Source organism: Phodopus roborovskii, unplaced genomic scaffold, assembly GCF_943737965.1.
Source record: "Phodopus roborovskii unplaced genomic scaffold, PHOROB, whole genome shotgun sequence".
NCBI lineage: Eukaryota > Metazoa > Chordata > Mammalia > Rodentia > Cricetidae > Phodopus > Phodopus roborovskii.
The window spans coordinates 27,453,008-27,477,345 of NW_026126567.1; the positions used below are offsets into that span (position 1 = coordinate 27,453,008).

At 34.7% G+C, this 24,338-nt stretch overlaps 1 pseudogene; it reads left to right on the forward strand.

Moving 5' to 3' along the window:
- The first annotated feature begins 3,723 nt into the window (after positions 1 to 3,723).
- LOC127235246 (protein disulfide-isomerase A3-like) overlaps positions 3,724 to 24,338 on the forward strand; it is a 29,516-nt pseudogene continuing 8,901 nt past the window's right edge.

Consider the following 24,338-nt stretch of genomic DNA (forward strand, 5'->3'; position numbering starts at 1 on the left):
TCTGGTTTGGGCTATCTTTCTTTCTACTCAGTTCAACAATACGTATTTACTATCAGCTGTAAGTGTTATGGTTTCTCTGTTTCTTGGGAGATAATCAGCTACATTCTATTTTAGAGATGAAGAAACCAAAGCTGACACGCACAGTATGTTCTGATTGAGTGGGTGCATGCCCAAAATTGGCAAAGTTCCATTCAGTATGAACTCATATCCAATGTTCTTTCCTTTAGAGATAAAATTGGTGGTTGGAAGAGCATAGTCCATCTCAATTTGCAGAAGAGTTTGAGGAGGACACTCATCACAAATCCATTAATGTTTTTATTGCCTAAAATTACTTTTGGGTTTTGTTCTAAAGAATGAAAATTGGAATATGATTGAAGACATTAATTTATATTCCTGCCAGCCATCTACAATCAAGTATCCTAAACAAATCACCTAAACTCATTTGTCTGCATTACCTACTCTGTAAATATGGATTCAGTTATATATAGATAATATTTTGATGTTTCAGCCTGAAATGTATAATAAAGTATATAAACATCAAAGTGAATAATGTATAACATATAGATTATATTATTATAAATGTATACAGTGAAAGGTAAATTTATGTGTACTTTAAAGGTTTTGAACAATAGTTCTTTTTTAGTAAGTTTAAAATAGTCTGAAAAAATTGGTCATCAGAAATAAGCAAACACATAATAAGTATATTACATTCTGCTTACTGGCTAATTATCCTTCATTGAGATACTATGTTTCTTCTTCCCACTCATAAAAACAGACAAGGTTGTGGAACATGTGGGTATCATTAAGCTTCCTTCCTTCTGACTTTTCAACTCCAACATTCTTCAGTCTGTTCTGATCTCAGTGTCTCCCCTTTATTGTGACATTCTTCTCTATCAAATCTTTTAATACAACACGGAACCTTTGCTGAAATTAAATCTATTTTCATTCTAAATGCCTATCAGGATGCTTACATTTAGCCTTTGGAAACAAACTAAATAGATTTCCTAATGCTCACTTTTGGTTTGTCTATATCTTTAGTGTCATTGAATCTCTATTTTTCATTTCTCTTTCTTCTTATTCCTACATTTATTGGTTCACAGAAACTCATAATTATCCCCTCTATAGTGTTAATTGGTATGCCCTTTTCACCTTTTTTCCTTAATAATTAAATCAGACTATGTGGTCTATATCTATATCTATCTCTCTCTCTCTCTCTCTCTCTATATATATATATATATATATATATATATATATATATATCATCTCTTCTCCCTCCCTTGTTCCTTTCTTCTATCTGTTCGTCTAGCTTTTGATATATCTGTCCACCTCTCCTTTTCTTTCTTATCTCCTATCATCAGTAGAATTAAATCAGGAGCCTGGTAAATGGGTGGATATTTTAGCTAATGTAAGATGAATAACTGGTAGATCAAGGTGATCATGAAAGGAGAAGAAAGATAATATCTGTGTCCAATGAGAAAGGCTAGTCTGTGAGTTTTTGTATTTTTTCTAGATTATTTTCCTTGATCTTTGTGTTAAATTTATTTAATTAAAATGTGGAAATCTTATTACGATTATTAATATAATTGCACACAAGGCAATTTTAATATGAACTCTCCTTTTTACCACCTAATATTTAATTTTGAAGTTAATGATCTATAATTATGCTTTACAAACTATAAACTTACTCTCTCTACTTTGATAAACTATGGTCTACTTGCTGCGTGCTTTTGTCATTTTACAATGCAACATAATATTTGTTAAGTAATTCTACATGGGAAAATGAGTAGGCAGTTTTCTTGCAGTGCTAAACATATTTGTAGAGCACAGTGTTCAGGATCTGACTTAACATAGATTTCATATGGCATGCATAAAAGAGGATGTGGAAAAATTGGGAGCATTTCTGCAATATAAGCATTTATCTTGTGATACAGCAGAAGTGCCCTCAAAAATGCTCATATGATAAACACAGAACATTTATGTGTAGTAATCAAGATTCACTCGACTGAGTATAAGTTGAGTGAGGTTTACTCAGGGAGAATTCACTTACACATGAAACAGATGACCACTGTGGGTTTCTGCTCTACGGATGCCACTCTGCCACCCAGATGCTCTCTGCAACCCAACCCGGAAGCAACAGAGCAAGCTTGGGTCAGGGACCCCAGACCTAGCCTTCCCTGCACCACATCCACACTTGTGGCCACACACAAATGTACATGGTCAGTGCTACAGGTGCAGGTGGGGTGAATATCTCATTACAGTTTCCCTTTTAGTCAAAATAAAAAGTTTAGGCTTGATACAAAACTATATACAAAGATAGAAAATATCAAGTATACTCTAGGAGAAGGAAAAGTAAGAACAAGCACATTTAAGACCTATTGCCAGTGAAGCAACAAAAGCAAATGGCAAGAACTACATATCCAGTCCTAGGGAAAAGGCAGAACAGATATTACTATAGAGTTGTCCTAAGTTGGAAAGTTTAAGTCTTCTATCTAATATTTCTATCTAGGAATAGAGCACAATAACTCTGACAGTCTAATCTTCAACCTCATCAAAGACCTGAGAAGGAGGTTAACAATACTAGGGTAGGCAGGATGTGCAGGTGAACAACTTCCAAAAGGTGTAGCAAAGAGAAACAGCAAGATACCTGGATAGTCACCCAAAGTCTGATAGCAGCATAGGGACAGCCATCTTTGGCTAAAGCCTAGAGTATCTGACTGACCAACATAGAATCAGGGAGGTAGAAAGGCTGTCTTACCCTGACTTGGCTAGGTTTAGCATTCCTCTAACAGAGATAGAACTAAAATATCTTGACTAGAGGTAGAACTAGAACTGCAAAATGCAATATTGTAAAATAGTCTGTTGTATCAATATACAAAATGTATATACATCTAGGTAGCTTATATTTGTGTGCAAAAGAACATAAACAGAAAGAAGAACATAGTCAACTAGTTAACATAAAAGGATCTAACAATTTATCTATAGCTAACAAGTGTTAAAGTTAGTTCACTAGAAAATATGTAAATCTACTTATATCCTATCCTAACCATACCCTTCCCATCCATACCCTCAAATCTATCTAAAAAAGATACCCGAATCTGAACATCACCTTCCATACACAATCCTAAACAACTGATAATCCACCCTATACAGGTGAACATTATCTCTTAAATGCCGACAGCAGGGAAAGGGGGTGTTATTTTCTCAGGATTACTTCCTGGTGAAATTCAATGAATGAATCCATGGGATCCTTTAGGAAAAAATTAAACCAAGAAAAATTCTGGAGGGGCCTAGCTGTAACATTTGTAGCTAGTCTCTGCCTGGCAGGAGCTGCTTGATTGAACTTCTTATCTGAAGCTCTTGCCAGGGTGCAAATAGAGGGTCCATTATTTCAGCTAGCTAGTCTGGAATTGTCTCAAGCCTTATAGTCCCAAACCAGTTTTAGGGTAGTGTTTGTTAGTTCAGAGGCATCAAGTTGAACCAAGAGTAATCGATGAAGTGGGGCCCCGTCTCCTTTCTGGAGAGTTCAATATTATTGTTAGGAATTTTTCGTTCAATTGATGAACTTAAATGTTAATATCAGCACAGAAAGTTTAACTTCCATAGGTAAACATAGAGGGAAAGGTAATAATAAGGGTGAAATCAAGGATGAGGAAAATTAGGATTTTAGAGAAGACAGAATTAAGACAATAGTAGTTCTAGATTTGTTTTTTCTGTCTTACACCAATGGCCGAGTCCAACTCCAAAGCCAGGCTTGATTTTTCAGTGAATTGGGACTACGATTGTGCTGGAAAAAGTCAAGAGGTAAGAGTTTAGTATGAGTATTTTACCATATATTAGATTCTTCTTTGTATGGTGTTTCTTTCTGGATAGCTATTCTCTCTTCTTTAGGCATCTGTAAATTCGGTGTCTATTTGCTTTTTTGAAGATGGGTATTTTCTGTCTTCCAGTAAAGACAAGACCAAAACACTCCCTCTACCTTTCTGAAGTCCCCATGTAACTCGTGGTATATACCTTGGAGGATGACATATCATTTCTCCTCTTCGAGAAGTTTCTCCTGTTCAAACCATATCTTGATCAACTTTGATGGTATCCAAAGCTTTTCTTCTCCTGTAGAAACAAAGGTGAAACACCTACCTCAACGTAACACATATCCTGGTTTCCATTCTGAGGTCAATACATCCTTGAAGTTCACCACTGGCTGATTTAGTTCAGAAGATATTTTTTTTCTATTGCCCGCTGTCTTTTTATAGCCCCTTTTCCTTTCTAATTAGCATTAAGAAAGTTTAATGCTAGTAAAGCATTATGTAATCTGTGTTTGGTGGTCTTTGTTTCCCCTACCTGTTTATAAAGCATTTTCTTTAAAGTTCAATGAGATCTCTCAACCAATGCTTGTCCTGTAGGATTGTGTGGTATACCAGTTATATTCTTTATGCTATAATATTTAAAAGTCTATTTCAATTTGATGGAGACATATGCTGAAAAATTGCCAGCTTTTAATTGTGCAGGTATACCCATAATAGCCATTACCTCTAATAGGTGTGTTATAACAGAATCAGCCTTTTCAGAGCTTAGAGCAGTGGACCATTGAACCCCTAAAAATGTGTCTATTGTATGATGCACTTATTTTAATTTTCCAGATTCTGCAAAGTGAACTACATCCATTTGCCAGATTTAATTTCTGTGTATACCTTTAGGATTACCATCTGCTGGTAAAGGTGTTTGGTTGTATAATGACCAAATAGTACATTTTTTAGCTTGTTCCCAAGTGATGGAAAAATCCTTATTTAAACCTTCACTATTTATATGGTGTTTTTTTTTTTTTTGAGAAATTCTGAGGCCTTCTGCACATTTCCTAATAATAAACAATCAATTTTCTGCTAGATGACCTGGCAGACCCATATAGGATCTGATGTGTCTCTCTCTCACACACACACACACACACACACACACACACACACACACACACACACCCTATTTCTGATGGTTTCTTGTAGTTGTACAAATAATGAAATTAATTCTGTATCATCAGGGATGAATTTAGCAGTCTCAATGTGTGAGACGACACTCTGCATATTGGGAGTTGGTAACTATATTGAGAAGTTATGTAAAATCCATAAGTACCGTGAGAATGGCATCCAATTCTGACTTGTGTTAAGTACTTCTACATGGGAAAACGAGTAGGCAGTTTTCTTACAGCGATGAACATATTTCTAGGGCACGGTGTTCAGGATTTTACTAAACACAGATTTTATACGGCATGAATAAAAGGTTGTGGAATAATTGGGAGCATTTCCACAATGCAAGCAATTATCTTGTGAGGCAGCAGACATGCATTCATAACTGCTCATATGATAAACACAGAACATGGTCTCAGTGACTGTAGTTTCATATTAACTAACCTTGATGCTTTTCAGACTGAGAAAGCCAAAGTTGTTACACTATAGTAAGAACAGTAGCATCTTTCTGTGCTTTAAGGTATCAAGGTAATTATAACCTCATAAAAGAGTTTAGCAAAGTCCCTTCTGCTTTAACTATGTGGAACAATTTGAGGAGCATTGGTATTAGCATTTCTTTAATTTCTGGTAGAGTTCTGCATTGAAACCATCTGGTCCTGGGCTCGTTTTGCTTCCCTCCCCCACTTTTGGGGTTATAGCTCTATTTAAATTGCTTATCTGTATTTTGTTTAACTTTGGTACGTGATACCTATCCAGAAAATTGTCCATTTCCTTGAAATTTTTGAATTTTTTTTGGATAACAGGTTTTCAAAGTATGACCTTATGATTCTTTGGATTTCCTCAGTATCTGTTGTTATGCCCCCCATTCATTTCTTATTTTATTAATTTTCATGTTCTCTCTCTGCCTGTTGGTTAGTTTGCTGACTTTCTCTAAGAATCAACTCTGTTTCATTGATTCTTTGTATTGTTTTCCTAGTTTCTTCTTTATTGATTTCAGCCCTCAATTTGATTATTTTCTGGCATCTACTCCTCCAGGGTGAGTTTGCTTCTTTTTGTGCTAGAGCTTTCAGGTATGCTATTAAGTCTCTAATGTGACTATCTTCCAGTTTCTTTATGTGGGCACTTAGTGCTATGAACTTTCCTCTTAGCACTGCTTTCAAAGTGTCCAACAAGTTTAGGTATGTTATGCCTCTGGAAGGCTTAGGTATGTTGTGCCTCTGGAAGGCTTTTTAATCACTATTGCAATTTCATAATTTGTTATTGATGCATTTAGGTTGCTGTATACTTTTTGGTATATTTTGTTGATTTGGTTGAATATAGAAATTCATACATTTGTTTTAAGTTTTCCAGATAAATGGAGTACAATTTTAAAAACTTTCCATTATAATATTCTTAATTTCTTTCCTTTTCCTTGTAATGTTTCCCTGTTTATTTTTGGTTGTGTTAATTTTCTTCTCTCTTTTTTTATTAATTGGGCCAATGACCTGTCAATATTGATACCTTCTCAATGAACCAGATCTTAGACTGACTTACTTTTATGATTTTGGTTAAGCATATCCATTAATGGCTGAATTATTTCTCTATCTTGTAATTCATTCATTTTATTGCTTTTATTTAATATATTTCTGCTCTAATTTTATGTTTTCTGATATTATCTTGCTTTGGATTTGTTTGTTCCTGTTTATTTAAGTATTTTAGTTGCAATATTGAATCATATATTGATGCTCTATCTTTTTTTTATCTTTTAATATAGACACTTAGAAACATAAATTTACCTATTAATATTACTTTGAATACATCCCAGGGATGGTGAAATTTCATTTAGTTCCAGGAATTCTTTTTTTATTTGTTCCATTTTTGATATATTCATTATTTAGTTATAAGTTGTTTCCTTTTCATGAGTTTGTTGCTAAAGATTTATTTCCTATCAGTTTTAAATGTTACTGATTTGTGGTCAGATAGGATAAAGGAGTCATTCCAGTCCTTTCCAATTTGAAAGGATTTGTTTAAAACCCCAGGATATGGTAGATTTTAGAAGAGCTTTTGTTTACTACAGAGTAGAATTCATAGTCTTTGATGTCTGGCTGAAATATCCTGTAGATATGTTATATCCATTTGATGTATGATGACCACTAATCATGATGTTTCTCTTTTTAATTGTTTCTAGATAACCTGTCTATAGAAGAAGGTAGGAAACTTAAATCTCATATTTTCAATATCCTAATGTTACACTGTGTTTTAAAATCCAGGGGTATATATTTCTCATGAAACTGAGTGTATAAAAGTTTGGTGCATAATATATTTAGTAAAGTAATGTCTTCTTGTTGTTTATAAATTTTGATGCTATTTGTATTATGAAAAGTTTTTCTTTATCCTTCAATTATAACTGGTATTTTTGTTGAGTTGATTAGGTCAGGCTGCCTGTCATTGTATTTTATATATTGAAATGTATCTTTCCAGGAACCTATGGATTTCTAAGTGTCTATTGAGAAAACAGTTATTATTTTGATAAGTTTTTCATTATACATCATTTAACTCTTTTCTCTTTTAGTTTTCAATAAATTTCATTTATTATTCATAATTAGTGTTTAAACTATAAAAGGCCAGGGGTATGCTTTTATTTTCTGGTTTTGTCTATTTGGGATTCTGTATGGGTTTGCCTTTTCTTAGCTTTAAGAAGTTTTCTCCTATGACTTTGTATAAGAATTGGTCTATGCCACTGACTTATGGTTCTTCTTTCTCATCTATGCTTACAATTTGAGGTTGGTTTTTTGTTGTTGTTTTCTTTCCTGTCTTTTTAAAATTATTCTGATTCCTTGCTCATCTATTCTGGACTCTATTTTATCATCTGTTCTGTTATTGCATCCCCTAATTGATTCATTCTACTTGTAAGAGCTTTGTGTTTTATACTTGAGTTGTGTTATCAAGTTTTTCAACTATATCTTAATTTCAACTTGAACCCTCTTCAGTGTTTCTCTCTTATTTAATTTCATTATCATGTCCTGGGTTTTAGTCTTCATATCCTTCATTTCCACAAATTTGTGTATTTTTTGAATACCAGTCAGGTTATTATTTTCTTTAAGCTTTTACCTTGAATTTCTTTAAGCTGGACCCATGTGTCTTTCTTAAGCTCATTTAATTGTTTCATGAAGTTTATGATTGATTTTAGAATTTTTTGGCTAAGGCTTCTTCTAGGCAAAAATGCTATAGGACTGGCCAGTTTTGGAGAGATGGTTCTTTAATTTTTCTTATTGTCTTGTAATTATATCTGGGTATACAAACTTCTTTTCTATGTTCTGAATCTGATATGGACAAAGTATGTTAGTGTAGAAAGAAGGATGTATGGGAATATTGGGCATAGAGATTGAAAGTGGCTTGGGTGAAAGAAAGTCAGGGGTGAGATAGAACTGGGAAAGTGAATAGGATGTGTCCCCTGAACCTATCCAGGAGTGTGGGTGAAGATCTTGCTGGGTTAATGATTGAATGTAGCATGGGAATTGTCTAAGGGTTTGGGGATAGATAAGTAGTACTTTATTCAAGCCTAGACTCATTTCTGGTGAAAACAAGAAAGATCACATTTATCTGGCACACTATTTGTGGGACCCTGGGAAGATATGGTGGGCTGGGGAGGGTATGTGGATTATGTGGGCCATAGAGACTCATTTTCTAGATACTTGAGAATGATGCATGAAACATAACTGGCTATAGAGGTTAGATGCAGTATATAAGGGACTTTGGGTGATAGAAGATAGGGCAACTACTAGTAGAATCTTCAGAGTAAGTTGTGGGGCAGGCTGTAGTGGCCTACACTAGGGCACAGGATGTTTGACCTGGGCTATATTTGGAAAGTTGGGGATCCATTCTGAAAGAAGATACCAGGAAGCTTCACCAAGCTAGACCATGGAGAAAGAAGTGAGAAGTCTTATTGAGAGGACAGTTTCTCAAAACTATTTTAAGGCATCTTTTATGAGAAAAAATACCATTTTAGAAGTCTGCAATTATGCCAACTATTGTATATAACAAGATGAATTATAATTATATATAATTATATGAATTTGTAAGTTTTCTTTATTTTATTACTTGCACCATACAATGTTGTATAAAATGCATTTCTTAGATTGTACTTAGTCTTTCTTTGATACCTCTATATGATGATATCCAGATGCTAACATAAATATAAATGAAGTATAAAATTTGAAGTGGATATAGTATACCAGAATGATCAATTGTGTACAACTGCCATGTTTATTGTTCTAAGTAGATTATATGTAGCTGCTAATACTACCCATTTGGATAAATGATGATTTGGTCATGGAAAAAGAATTCATAGAAGTTTTTATGGATATAGACATGTTTCTTAAAATTTTGAAATCAGCCATAATAACTTAGCTAAGAAATCATTTAATTTCAGAAAATTTAATATTGATGATTACTTTTCTCCTTTAGTTGCTTCCATATAACTTTCCAGTAATATGAATGAATGCTAACCAGTAGGATGAGCTTCCACTTTAAAACCCTTTTTATTTTTCCATGCTCTATGACTCAAGAATGTCTTCCCTTTGGGAATAAGGTCTTGTGGTCAAATACTGATGGATAATAGCATTGGTAATATCTTGTAACTTTTGTGGGGTCTATGAGACTCCATTGGCCAAAAACTTCAAAAGCATTAATCCTTTCCTATTACATGACTACCTATGGTGTTCACTTAAGTTTAGGATATTCTTGCCTATTGATTTCCAGATAGCACTATGTCTTATAGGTAGTTAGTTGTTCAGAAATATAATATATTCTCTAAAGTATAAGGTAGAGAAACAACTATATAATGAGAAATCATTGTGTTCTCCTCATATTTTAAAATTCCCTCCCTGTTCAGCACTTTTTATCTACAACAGTAGCTACTAGATAATGAAGTATATAGACAGTATGACTTATTTATGGAGAATTTAAAATATGTGAAAAGACCCAATGTTTTGACAAACAATTTTTATTTATACTTTTTTCAAAAAGTTACATACATAGGCACATAACATATATATATATGTATAAACATTGACATTTTAAGAAATATTTATGATTGTTAGATTTTCTCTTCTTTCCTATCGTTAAAGATTTTTGTTATGTGATATTATATAAATCATATCATGTAACTATCTATAGCATAAATGGCTTCTGAATAAATATTATGAAATAATAAGTACAATGCTCTATCTAGAGAGAAAAATAAATGCCATTCAAATATTAAATGTTACTTTTTCACCCTTTGAGAGATTACTATATAATCTACTTATGTCAAGTGATTAATTTCACTAACAAATTGATTACTTTTTCAGTTTGTTTCTGCCTCTGTTTTAAGAATGACACTTCCTTTAGGAATTCTTAGTGCTACAATTAATACAAGGAAAATTGAGGACAAGCAAAAAATGATCAAATTATATTTATTGACTGAAACAATTTTAACAAATAAAATCATCTAAGTACTTGATGCAAGGCAATAACCCATATGTAAGATGAAAGCTCTGTAATGAATTTGATATTTTGAAAAGCATATTTCTAACTATAGAGCAACTATTCCCACAGAAATTGATATTAATATAAAATGATATTTACCCTTTTAATTTGTTTTACATGGAGTTTGCATGTAAATCTTATTAAAATTTGAAGGCTATTCATTCCAAAGCCAATATTCTAAAAGAACCTACTATATATTAGAAATATTAAGTCTGACCTCTTATAGCATCATAATTATGGAGACCAAAAATATTGTAGGATTATAAGAAGAAGTCAAATAATAAACTATAACCTATAATTGTTAAAACAATAAAACTGAGATATTTAACATTAGTGATAAACTGAGAGGTCATTTATCTGCTTTAATCAAATGAAACAGTCTTTTCTGGACCTCAGCTTATATTAGAAAGACTCAATGGCCAGAAATAGGAGTTGTTAATGAAGCCACAGGTACCAAACCAAGAAGCTGCTACTCATCCTATTCCCTCCCTTATTTCAACATGAGATGAATTCAAAGGGTGATGAGAGCTGTGAAACCTAGGCCCAGATCAATATATTATTGATTAATTGTCCAGTGGGTTTCCTTGGGGCAAAGTACTCATGGAAATGCATTCTCATTTGGCAAGGACTACAGACTACTGGGCAGCATAGGAATTTGCAAAAGTCTTGCAGCTTGAAGGCTTTTTTCTCTCTCATTATACTGTTGATTCTTTGGATGGTTTTCAGTTTTACTTTGTCAGTCACACATCAAGAGCTGTAATTTTCCCTGGAAATCTTGTTCTTTCTCAAATATTTCCCCCTAATGTTCACCATGGGGCTAATGCTTCTCAAATCTCTTATTTGGAATTACTAACTACAACTCAATCCAGGGAACTTTTGTGACTCAATAGAGACAGTTTATATACATACGAGAAAACACACGAAACATTAACCATGTCTCACAGTTCTGAAAAGGAGAGTAAGGCATCCACACAGAGAACATAGGAAAAGCCTCAGGAATATACATATTGCCAAATGTTGAGAGTAAGTTCCCTGGACACAAAGCATACAGAATCAATTATAGGATCTAATATAATGTGATGAAAAAATGCAATGCAAAATATGGAATGGATAGATCCATGGAAACATATACAGAAGCTTATATTGGTGAATAAAGCATGCTATAGAGGGATGGGAAAAGAGTGTCTTTTCAAAGTCTGCCTTTTACAGGGAGATTGAGTCATGGGACCCTTTAGTAGAGAGAGGAACTGTATAAAAAACATATTTTGCAGACATAAAAGAATTACCCGGGTTTGAATATTGTTACCGTTAAAGCATTGTGCCTGTGTCAATGGCTTAACTTTGTAACCGTAGCTGCCAGATGACATAATTACTATAAGAGCTTTATGTGATTGGCTCAGCATTTTGTCAAACCAGCAAAACTGCTGGACTACATGCCTAGAATAAGGTTATATAAGAGGTGGGGAAGTGTATTTGGGAAAGCATATAGAGACACAGTGGCGGCGTTTTATAGTGATTATGACACGTTCCTTAAAATATGATGTATTTTTTAAAAGTTAAGAATAGGAGCCAATAGCAAGGCCGTTCATGTGAGTCTGGTAGGAAAAGGTGTTGAAATATAAAGATAGCTCCAGTTACTCAGGGCCACTTGACTGCAACCCACCTGGTTGTCATGAATTTTTCTTGTGTTGATACCCCTTCCCTATCTCAACACCTGACCCTGAGCTGAGACTGGACCCTGGCAAAAGGGTCAAGTGTATCAGAGTAAGGGATGTATGTATTGCACAAAAGTGAAAGTCTTTGAGAGCTTATCTTTTCTATTAGGTGAATCGGAAACCAATTCTATCTTTCTCAGCAACTTTTGGTTGCCTTTAGCAGATCACCTAGGGTAAAGATGTGGGAAATTTCCCCCATCTGTTTTGGCATGTTGACTGCTGCATGCAGTATGAAATTCTTAAAAACTTTAAATCATTACTTTTTTTATTCCAAGAACTAGTGTTTTATTTATTTATTTATATATTTATTTTTATTTTTTTTAAAAGAGTTAATGAATATTAAACTTCTTTGTGTCCATTGTTCAAATACATGCTTCAGAAGAAAAGCATGGATCAGTTTGTACCGTGGAAACACTGATGGCATGTCATTTATAGATACATATAAGAAGTCCCCTAAGTTTGAAAGAAAATGTATGATTAATATTAGATTTTTCTAATATTAATATTATTGAGAAAGGAAAATGAGATTTTATTTTGGTCATTGATGCTTAGAGTAAGTGTAAAAATGTATAGGATATGAATGTAAGATAAAGCAGTAAGGCTAACCAGATTGTTCTTAGAATGCAGCAGAACTGACATGTAAACAATGAAGTCTTCATTGTAGGGGCAGTCTCATGTCTCTAGACATGAGTTTGCAAATATGATGACATACCGGCATAAGGACAAGGTCCTTAGGGAAAAGTGTTCTTTATTTTGCAAATAAACTCAAATATTTTAATAGATGAAGATATAAGATGCAAGCAAAATTTGTATTTCATATGAAAATAAAATCAGTTTATTTTGTGACTACTATTAATTACTAATTATCTAACATTCAAGTTTATTTGGATACCCTTATTTTACTTTGTATCCCTACCTGGAAGAATAAATATCCAGGAATTAAAAACCCAGGAATTAAATGAAACACAACATCATATTTCACATGTGAGAGTTCCATTATTACATTTGAATTAAGCAATCTTTAGCCCATAGGTGGAGGTATTCACATGGCTACGGGTGTTATAGTTTGAGCAGATAGAAAAGACAGTACAAAATGGAAAGAAAAAGAACGTGTGGAATTATAATGTGGGCCCGAATACTAAATTTGTAATTGGGTAAGTTACAGGACTCATAAGTTGCATACTAGTGTTTTTGATGCAATATCAAAACATTCTCACCAAAAAAAGCATCTCTCTTGTATAAACAACCCCAAAGTTATTTTATCTTCATCCAACATTGCTTACCCATCATGATGGTTCGCTGCAACCACTCTTTGTATCACCTTTCCCAAAGACTCAAGAATGAGTCAACAACCTCTATCTATAATAGGATTGTTTGTCTTTATCAAAAATAAAAACAAAAATCAGAAAAACAAACTGATCCTGAGATTTTGCATTCATATTTCATTAACAAAATTAACTAGACTGCTTTATTTGAATTGAAATGTTCAAAACTTCTACCAGTAAGTGTCAGACTATACAACCCAAAAGACAGAGTCCAAAATAAAAACGTTGTTTTTAGTTATTTTCTATAATATCATTAGAGAACTTTAGAATAATGCAGTGTAGTCATGATACAGAAAAATGGAAGATGTTAACATTAGTTCTCTGTAGAGACTGCTGTACTGTTGTGAATAATTTGTTAGTAGTCTCTCAGAAATAAAGGTAAAGGAATGTTAAGCCACTAGCTCTATTACTACTTAACATGCAAGAACATTTGTGAATAATCACACAGACTGTATATAGGAAGCAGATGTATAAAAGTACCACTGATTAAAAAATAATATAAAACTGGGACATGTAAGGAATTCAAGGCAAAAGGTTGGTTTTGTATTGTAATTTCTATATAGTTCCTAGGAAAGATGACACCAGAGCAAATTTCTGAAGTCAACATAAGTGCTGCTTTCTTACAGATATCTGGAGAATAGGATCCTTAGAATGGCACAGAATTGCCACATATCTGTCTCCACTAACCTGACTCAGTTAGGAACCTGGAGATGTACTGTTGCTAAGGAGATGGATACCTAGAAAATGTATAATCAGAAAGACAATAGGCGTCAGAAAATTAAGTAGATCCACGTAGGCTGTTGAAGAATCAAGATTTGATCCAGTTGTGAATCAAAATATTTGGAAAATTTAAGGCAGAATGAATTCTAGCGCTATTTTTTAAACAGAAAAATGTGAAATAAAGAATAAAATCTATATACTCACTTAATGCAGATAATGATAAGTGTTGTTAGTGACCAAAGATTACCATTTCTAAGAATATTAACTGAAGCTGTTTTGTAGGATTATGTATATATCATAAATTGGTACAGAAATATAGCTTGTCAAAATGAGGCTATAATTGAATAGTTTGTACATAAGAAATCATAAAGGTAAGATTTTAAATTGTGTTTATTCAGACCAAAACCAGATTACTCCTACATGCTATATAGGGAAGTTTAGTCCTGGTTTACTGGCTTGGCTTCTGAGTACACAGCATTTCTTTTAAATGCTCTTCTGCAATTTAGGCTTAGTGTCATCTTCCCTTAAAGGCATGCATTGCTGCCTATTTGGAAAAAAAAAAAAAAAGGAAAGAAAGAAAATACAGATTCCCTAAGTTCTTTCCTTTCATTGTTCAAGGTAGAAGCGACTCCTACTTTGGGATCATGTTACAATAGATTCTTCTCTAATGCTCCAAATGGAATTATTTGTTACTCAGGAAACAGAGAAAAATGCTAACTCACTGGCTATTACTCTTACTGAGGAATGCACACATTGGTCTCTTAACTTAGAATTCTTGTGTCTTTAAATGGGTTCCCTTGAAGATGCATTCAGCTTCGTTTGCATATTTAAGTCAATAACCCAATACATATCTTTTCAATTCTTGTCAGTTGTCCAAATTTCTGTTTAGTTTTCTGATAGTTCCCTAAAAAATACATTTTCCCTTATTCCTGTGGTTTCACAAGCTTTGGAGAAGCTTTGTTTTCAAGAATATGTATATTTACCTCTCTATATAAATTAGAGTTTCTAGCTGTCACTAATTGGCTGCTTACAAGCTACTCAGCCTGTAATTAACAACATAAGATTGCCTCATTGAAGGAATATCAAAGAGCACCATGCTCCTAGTCTGCTGACTTTTAAAAGTATTTAGCATGATTCAAGATATTAATGGGCAACATTTCCATCCCAGAGCAAAGCCTCCAAATTGTAGCCCTATTATTTTCCGTTGAGAATCACATCATCTCACTGTGTGCTAGAGTGCTGTACTATAGGGTTAACCTTCTACCCAAAGATGCTGCCGTCTCTGCTTTGTAGTATCTTGTCCCTACAACTGAAGGAACAAAAGAGATGTTGGAGTGCAAAGGGGGAAACCAACCATGCATCCGAATCTTTTAAGAACTATTCAGTGGAGTTCACCATTGACCTCCTTATAGCCTCACAGCCAGAAACATTTGGATAAATTTAATTGCATATAAACACACTTGGAATGTTCTTGAAATCCTTCTACACAGCCAAGAAGACTGTCCTTTATTCTACGTATTTCTGTTTTTTCTAGATCAGTACCAGTAGTGTCTCTTATGCTCAGGTTTTAAGATCATGCACCCAAGATGAGAATAGGTACCACTAAGAGGCATATGTCATAATGATGTTAAGAGTGGAGGCTGCTTTAAAATAAAGTGGTTTACTTATCATGTGGTAGAATGTGACTTCTCTCCTGTACTGTTCTTGGACACAGGACCATTTCCATAGCATGTACAAAAATCCTATACTAGCTGAAGGATGGATTACAGAACTTCTATGGCTTCTTCTAATCAGGCCCTTTGTATCCTGTAGACCTACATTTATTCCCCATGTACACATTATGAATGCATAATTCAAAATGCACATTAATTATTATAATAAATAATGTAACAATATATGTAATTAATTACTGAAGTCTGAGTGATAATTTGAAATCTGAAATTTAATTTAACCTTAAAATAGTCCTACATAACTTATTAAAAACTGTAGCTGGTATGTGCTGTCAGGAATAATGTTTGAAATGTTCAAAAACTTATAAAGTATTCTAAAATCCAATTTTCAAATTGTTATTTTAAATTGGTTCATGTTATTAGTAAACCAACTAATCTAGTATACATTCTTATAGACATTTGAGGTAAGCCAGCCTCCTAAAATGTGTGAGGAAACATGTTTTTATTTTAAGTCATTCAGTTTATTTTACTTTGCTTAAGAAGCCCTGTGGAACAAACATACAAGTACTAATATTGAGTTTTTGAGATTTGGGAAAAAATATGTGCCCTAGTTAAAAAATCAATTAAATGCTTAATTAGTAGAATTATATACATCACAATTTGACCTTTGAATGTAGACAAAATTATAGAGTTTTCTGTTATATAGCAAGTACCATGGATAAAGACAATTAACCAACCTAAGTTAAATTACTATTTATTTTTCTTTGTTCTCATAACATTGCCACTGTTATCATTTATATCTTGTCCATTATCATCAACTTCAACTCCCTATGAGCAAAAATAAAACAATTTTACCACATCATTTAGCTTACCAGAATCTTGGCTGTAGGAACCCTGCCATCAAAAGTGACCAAGAACTCAACAAGCACATGAATATGTAAGAGTGCATTTCCTCCCTTAAGCCCACTTTAACAAACATCATTACAAAGAAATGCTCTTTTTAATAGAGTTATTTCTATCATTGGCAGGTGGCCCATATAGGATAAACTCAAATAATATGATTGCTGTTAGCTTTCTACAATGTGTTGAACTAAATTGTGGAATATTCCCATGATTTTCATCCCAGCAGTATCTATTTTTAAAAACCAAGCAATAAAGATAATTTGTATTATCAGAGTGAGTAAGTTGGTTTGGGTACAGAAAGTTTAAAAGAAGCAGAAATAAAAAAAAAAAGCAAAACAACAAAGAAATTTAAAAATTCCAAAATGACAATAAAAAGGAAGCTGGAACTGATATTTCTTTAACACATTCTTAATATTCCTTTGTTGCTTTCACATTCAAAATCTCTCAAGTATCACTTATTGATGAAACCATAATGTGATAGGAATGTAAAGCACCTGAGTGCCTTGTAATATGTTTTATAGCCATATCCATATACTCTCAACCCCTACCTTTTGAAAAACAATCTATTAATCATTCTTTAAATTTATAATTTAAGTCATGACAAAATAAAATTATACTATTAGTAGCTTTTATGTTGACTACATAAGCAAAACATTATTTTTATATTCATCAAAATGCTATATAGCATATCATTTTACTTTGTTTAAGATGAGAACGATGGACATTTAAATGGGAGTGGCCCCCACAGATTCATTGTTTGAATGCTAGACCCATCAGGAGCTGCACTAGTAGGAGGCATGGCTTTTTGGAATAGGTGTGGCCTTAATGGAGGAACTGTCACTATGAGGAAAGGTTTTGAGGTCTACAAGATGAAGCCAGTAAACTTCGAGCTGCTTGTCAATCTGATGTAGAACTCTCAGCTACTTCTCCAGCACCATATCAGCCTGCATGCTGCCATGCTTCCTGCCACGATGATAATGGACTGAACCTCTGAAACTGTAAGCCAGCCCCAATTAAATATTTTCCTTATGAATTGCCATGATTGTTGTGTCTCTTCACAGCAATAGAAAGTCTAAGATAGAAGTATTACACTGTATGTTTTAACATTATTTAACTATTCATTAAAACATAATTGTAAATATATTATTTCCAATATGATCATAGCATTTTTAATGTCCAAGACTTTCATTGTACAATGATAGTGTAAAGTAATGTGGTTTGATCACGCCAGACCGCCTGAAACAGAGTACAAGCTGATCCTACATTCAAAACAGCTGGACAAAACAGCCCTACAGACTACAGCCAGGATATCTGAATCTTCTTCTAATCCCCCAAGACAGCGCCCCTTACCAGCAGGAAGTAGTTTGGAAAGAACGATGCCCAAATTCCCAAATATTGTGTATAAATGTTTGTTTTCATTTAATTGGATTTTGTTATATAAAATTAAATAAAAAAATAAAACAGCAAAAGAAATAGTCATTTCCAACAATTGTTTTTGTTTGTTCTTTTTCTGTGTGTGTGTGTGTGTGTGTGTGTGTGTGTGTGTGTGTGTGCATGATGCATGTATGTATGCACTTTCTACACCTGCCTTCATATTGAGATCAGAGATTGACTTTGAGCAGTCTTCTACAATTGCTTATCTACCTTATTTTTTTGAGGCAGGGTCTCTAATACCAGAGCTTTATCCTTGATTTTCACTGGGATTTCCTCCTGTTAACATACTACCCATTGTAAAGGTTATGGACACATATATCCACATTTGGATTTTTATATGGGTTATCTAAAATAAAATTATCATTCATCAGCAGGGTCTTAGTTAAATTTCTTATTGGTAGCATAAAACACCGTGATTAAAATAAATTCTGTGAGTAGAGCATTTATTTTATCTTACATTTATAATCATCATCCAAGGATGTCTGGGTAGTAACTCAATCCAAGACATTTAAGGCTGAAATTTATGATGAGACAACTGGTGTGTTTTCCAAGTCCTGTTAAATCTACTTTCTTATAGCACCCATGACCACTAGCCCAATGGTGATACTATCCACAATAAGCGAGAACCTCCCAAGTGAATCATCAATCAGATGAATCCATTACAAGCCCATCCAGTGAGGACAATTTCTCAGTTGAGGATTTCTCTTCAAAAGAAAGTGCATTGTTTCAATTCGACACATAACAGGCTAGCACAATTGGCAAGTATAGTACCCACTGAGCGAAGTCCTCAGGAAGATATTATTAATATTATTTTTATTATTATTAATATTACTATTATGTAAATCTTTGAGAGACTGCTGCCATTTTCATTAATGATTGTTCTGTTTGATATTCAGACTACTGAATATCATATCCTTATCATCATCAGGGTTCTCCATATTTTGATAACCTACATAGAATTTAATTCTATTTAGTGTTTCTATAATGATTATTGCTGCAGACTATCTTTTTCATAGACCTTTCCATTTTATCCTTTTTTAAAAAAATGAATTTTATAGACTTTTTCAGTTTTTATTGGATTATAATTGTCTTAAAGGGGTCTGGAGAATTTTTCAATACTCTTGATAACAGATAGAGAAAGCTATAGAACAGTGGCTATAGAGATCAAAAGGACAGAAGAGAGAACTTGCAAACAGATTTATGTAATAAGCATCACTATCAAAAGTGCAAAAGTTATTTGAGTAAGAGATTTCTAACAAATTCAGATTACACAATTTAACCAAAAGAAAAGACTTCACATAAATATCATATATTCGTAAATGAATTGAAAATTAACCATGTACTTAAATTAGATGAAATTTGCGTACCTTTTGAATAACATTTAAAAATAGAAAATCTGAAGAATCTTTGAAAAAAACATTTAAAATATGACACTCAAATTCATATTTCATGTTAAGAAATTATAAGGGAGAAGAGGAGGGAAGAGGTGGGTATGAAGGAACAGGAAGATTGAGATCCATAGCCAAGCACTGGATGGAGCTCCCTGAATCCTGCTGAAGAAAGAGAGGAGGTATTGTATTAACCAGGATGGAGCGGCTCAAGGTCCTGGCAGGAGAATCCACAGAGAGCTGACCTGAGTTCATGGGAGCTCACAGACTCTGAACTGATACCTAGTCCCCATGTCTGCTTGCCTAGCCCAGCCTTGAAACAAGGGGAGGAATTTGGTCCTGTCTCAGTTTGAAATGTCATGCTTTGTTCATGATGCTGGGAGATCTTCCCCTTTGTGAATGGAGATGGAGGAGGACTAGATGGGGAGGAGTATAGACAGGAGGTAGGAGGAGGAAATGGGAAGAGAAGAGGGAGGGGAAACTGTGGCCATTATGTAAAATAAATGAAACATTTAATACAAATGTTAAGAAGTCCCCAATTATATATGACCCACAACATGCTTGATAATGCCTACCAAGAGAAACTGGAAAGATAACTGCTGGGGCTTGTTTTTTCTACAGTGTCACAGAGGGCACATCAACACGGAATACAAAAAGGAAAGCAGGTTTGGTACTTATAAGTGAGAAAATGTGAGAGTTCTTATTTCATGAGGAAACTGTTTTAACACAACCCTCCTATGAAAATCATGAGTGTCCTTGTTCACCAGTGTAATTGATTGTACTATGACTGTTCTTCACAGACTTCTATCTGCTTGCTTTGCAGAAAGCAAGTATCCTACCATAGTGTTGCCTATGTCAACGGTGGGGTGTGTGGGTGGGGGGGGGTGGACATAACATTCTCCCTGAAAAGTCCTTTTAGGTAGAGCCTGGCTATCAAAGTCAATACAGCTGACAAAGTGGCCAGCAAACTGCAGGCACTAGATATCACTTGGTGATTATAAAAATTTACAGCTGTCAGCTAAAATGAGAATATCTCCCATGGGTGTGAAAGTAAAATGTGAGGATTAGCTGATACAGCATTCTGCACCGGGTTTCCCTTTATGAACTAAGATCACAGAGATGAGGGAATGTCATTGACAAGGTTTAACAAAAATGTTCCCCAAGATTGGAAGTGGAATATTAAACTTTTGGCAAATTTTGTTCTGATACAAGACAAATTGGTTAAACTACTTAGAAAGATTGAATAAAGTTGTTAATTGGTAAGATCATATCAGAAAAGATTAAAAGGTTTTCTGTTCACATAATATATTTAAACAAAGTTTCTAAAAGTGTCATTAATTGTAGAGTGGGATTTTGCTGTGGTGCTAGGGGAATCCTGATTTAACAAGCTGAGAATCTGTTTTCTAATCCTATTCTCAAGAGGTCTGGGACTGACAAATAAAGTAGAACTGTCAGTAAACTTGAACCAATGTTAGCACTGCTCCAAAAATTAATTCTCTAATGAGACAATGTATTTGTAAATTCAATTGACAACACTAGTTTCTGAAGAAATCAGAGCCTAGTGTGGTGATTCAAAGCTGTTTTACCAGCAGATGAGGGGCTAGGAATATATGATTGAAAGAATTTGAGACCACTCTCCCTTGCCAGGGAGACCTAGATTGCAAGACCCGTGTGGAGTACTTCATAATGTAAGTGTTGTGTAAGGTGTTATCTGCATGACATAAAATGTGGAAGTGTCCTATGCCAAAGATAGAAGATGAGCAAAAAAGAAAAAAAAAATGGACCAGAACTTCTTGATGGATAATTCCTGTACTTTGCATAGACACTCTCAATCTATCTTGCTGGCTTGGTTGGGGTGCTTTGCAGCATCACCCTCTCTGGTCTGATGCTATGTAGACCAGGTTGATCTTGAAGTTGTTCCAGTCCTCCTCACTCAGCCTGCCAAGTGTTGCTATTGTCAGCTTGCTCCACATATCTTGGAATACTTCTGAAGTAAATTAATCATTCAATGACTTGATATTTAATAAGGATCTGAATAAACAATTAGGCTGAACAGATGTTTATTCAGGGAGAAATAACTCAAAACATAGACAGGTGGACACCAGCAGGTTCCTGGTCCCAAGGATGCCTCTGAAAGTCCTCCTGTCCCCATGCAGCTAGCAGAGAGCATTCCTGGCTCCTTCTCAGACCTAGTTCCTCAGGTCACTTTCGCCCCTGGCTCCACCCCCAATGGGCGTGGTCAGTGCCACAGAAGGAGTCAAAGTGAATATCCCACTACAATTCCCCTTTTAGTCTAAAGAAAAGATTTAGGCTTGATACAAAACTGTATACCAAACAGTGAATAATAAGTGTGCTCTAAGAAAAGGAAAACTGAGGACAAAACGACCTATATATATCTAGTCCTAGGGTAAAGGCATAATGGAGTTTACAATAGGGTTGTCCTAAGCTGGAAAACTTAAGTCTAGTACCTAATATATCTAACTAGAAAGAGAGAATAATAATTGTGATAGCTTAATCTTCAACCTCATCAAGACCTGAGAAGGAAAATAACAATACTAGGGTAGACAGGAATTGCAGATGGGCAACTTCCAAAACGTGTAGCGAGGAAAGAAACAGCAGGCTAACTGGACAGTCACCCAAGCACCCAAGCAACATTGGTACACCCAGTTTTGGCTAAGGCCAAGAGAACTTGACAGACCACAACAACAGCAGGGAGGTAGAAAGACTGTCTTACCCTGACTTGGCAAGGTTGAACAGTCTTCTATATTTGTATCCTGCAAGCACATAGGACTGCATGTCCAAATCAGTGGTCAAGGTGGGGGCAGTTCTTTGCCCAACAGGCCATTAGCCAAAGCAAGGATGAACTCTAGAAGGAGCAACAACAGTGTCCAACATATTTTCAGGAAAGTGCACAGTGCTGTCAGAGGCAACAGTGTCTCATGTCAACGGATTACTAATATTAAAACATTTAAATGCCATGTACTGCATGTCTATGAAGTGATTGAAGATTTAGCATCTATGTCTGACTAATCTCATAGGTAAAGGAAACATGAATGAAGATATTCTGTAATACTCAGGAACTTAACTGATTGAAACTTCCCTGAGTACAGGAGGAACAAATACCTAAACAATATATATATATATATATATATATATATGTATGTATGTAAATCTCAAAAATAGAGGTAGAGTAGAAATGTCTAGACAAGAGGTAGAACTATAAAGGGCAGCATGATAAATATCCCCAAATGTATCAATATACAAAATGTCTTGAATATAAGAAAATTATATGTACATAGACTATGGCAAGAATAAATGTGCATAAATTGTATCAATATATGAAATGTCTTGAACATAAATAAATGTATACATACATAGAATATGGTAAGAATAATGTGCATACAATTGGATGAGGGTGTGTAGAAGCCTGCAGATAGACCCATGTCTGTTGCCATGCACAAAACTCAAGTCCAAATGGATCAAAGACCTCAACATCAATCCAGTCACATTGAACCTCTTAGAAGAAAAAGTAGGAGGTACCCTTGAACAAATTGGTATAGGAGACTGCTTCCTGAACATAACTCCAGGGGCACAGACACTGAAAGAAACAATTAATAAATGGGACCTCTTCAAACTTAGAAGCTTCTATAAGGCAAAGGACACAGTCGACAAGACCAAACGGCAGCCCACAGACTGGGAAAAGATTTTCACCAATCCTATATCTGACAATGGGCTGATCTCCAAAATATACAAAGAACTCAAGAAACTAGTCAACAAAACACCAAATAACCCTATTAAAAAATGGGGTACAGAACTGAAGAAAGAATTCTCAATGGAGGAAATCAAAAAGGCTGAAAGACACTTAAGAAAATGCTCCACATCCTTAGCTATCAGGGAAATGCAAATCAAAACAACTTTGAGATACCATCTTACCCCTGCCAGAATGGCTAAAATTAGAAACACCAGTGATGACCTATGTTGGAGAGGATGTGGAGAAAGTGGAACACTCCTCCACTGCTGGTGGGAGTGCAAACTCATACAGCCATTTTGGAGATCAGTATGGCAGTTCCTCAGGAAAATAGGAATTAGTTTACCACAGGACCCGGCAATCCCCCTCTTAGGCATATCCCAAAGGATTCACATCCATGCAACAAAGACATCTGTTCAACTATGGTCATAGCAGCACTATTTGTAATAGCAAGAACCTGGAAGCAACCTAGATGCCCCTCAATTGAAGAATGGTTAATGAAGATGTGGCACATCTACACAATGGAATACTACTCTGCAGAAAAAAATGATAGTATCTTGAAATTAGCAGGCAAGTGGATGGCACTTGAAGAAACCATCCTGAATGAGGTAACCCAGTCACAAAAAGAGGAACACAGTATGTACTCACTCATATATGGATTTTAGACCTAGATCAAATGATCACCAGCCTATAATTCACACCACCAGATGAACTAGGATACAAGGTGTATTCTAAGAGATTCATATAAAGTCCCTCACAGAACTGGGAAGGGACAAGTCCCCCCAGAGCTCAGGGGAAGTGGGGGAGGACAGCGAATGGAGAGAGAAGTAGGAGAAAATGAGGGGGAGGAAAGGAAAACATGTGCGACCAAGAAGATTGAGCCTGGTTAGAAATAGAAGATAGGAAAGAGAGAGAGAGACAGAGACACAGAGAGAGAACATAAAAGAGGGAGCCAATATTGGTTTGAAGATA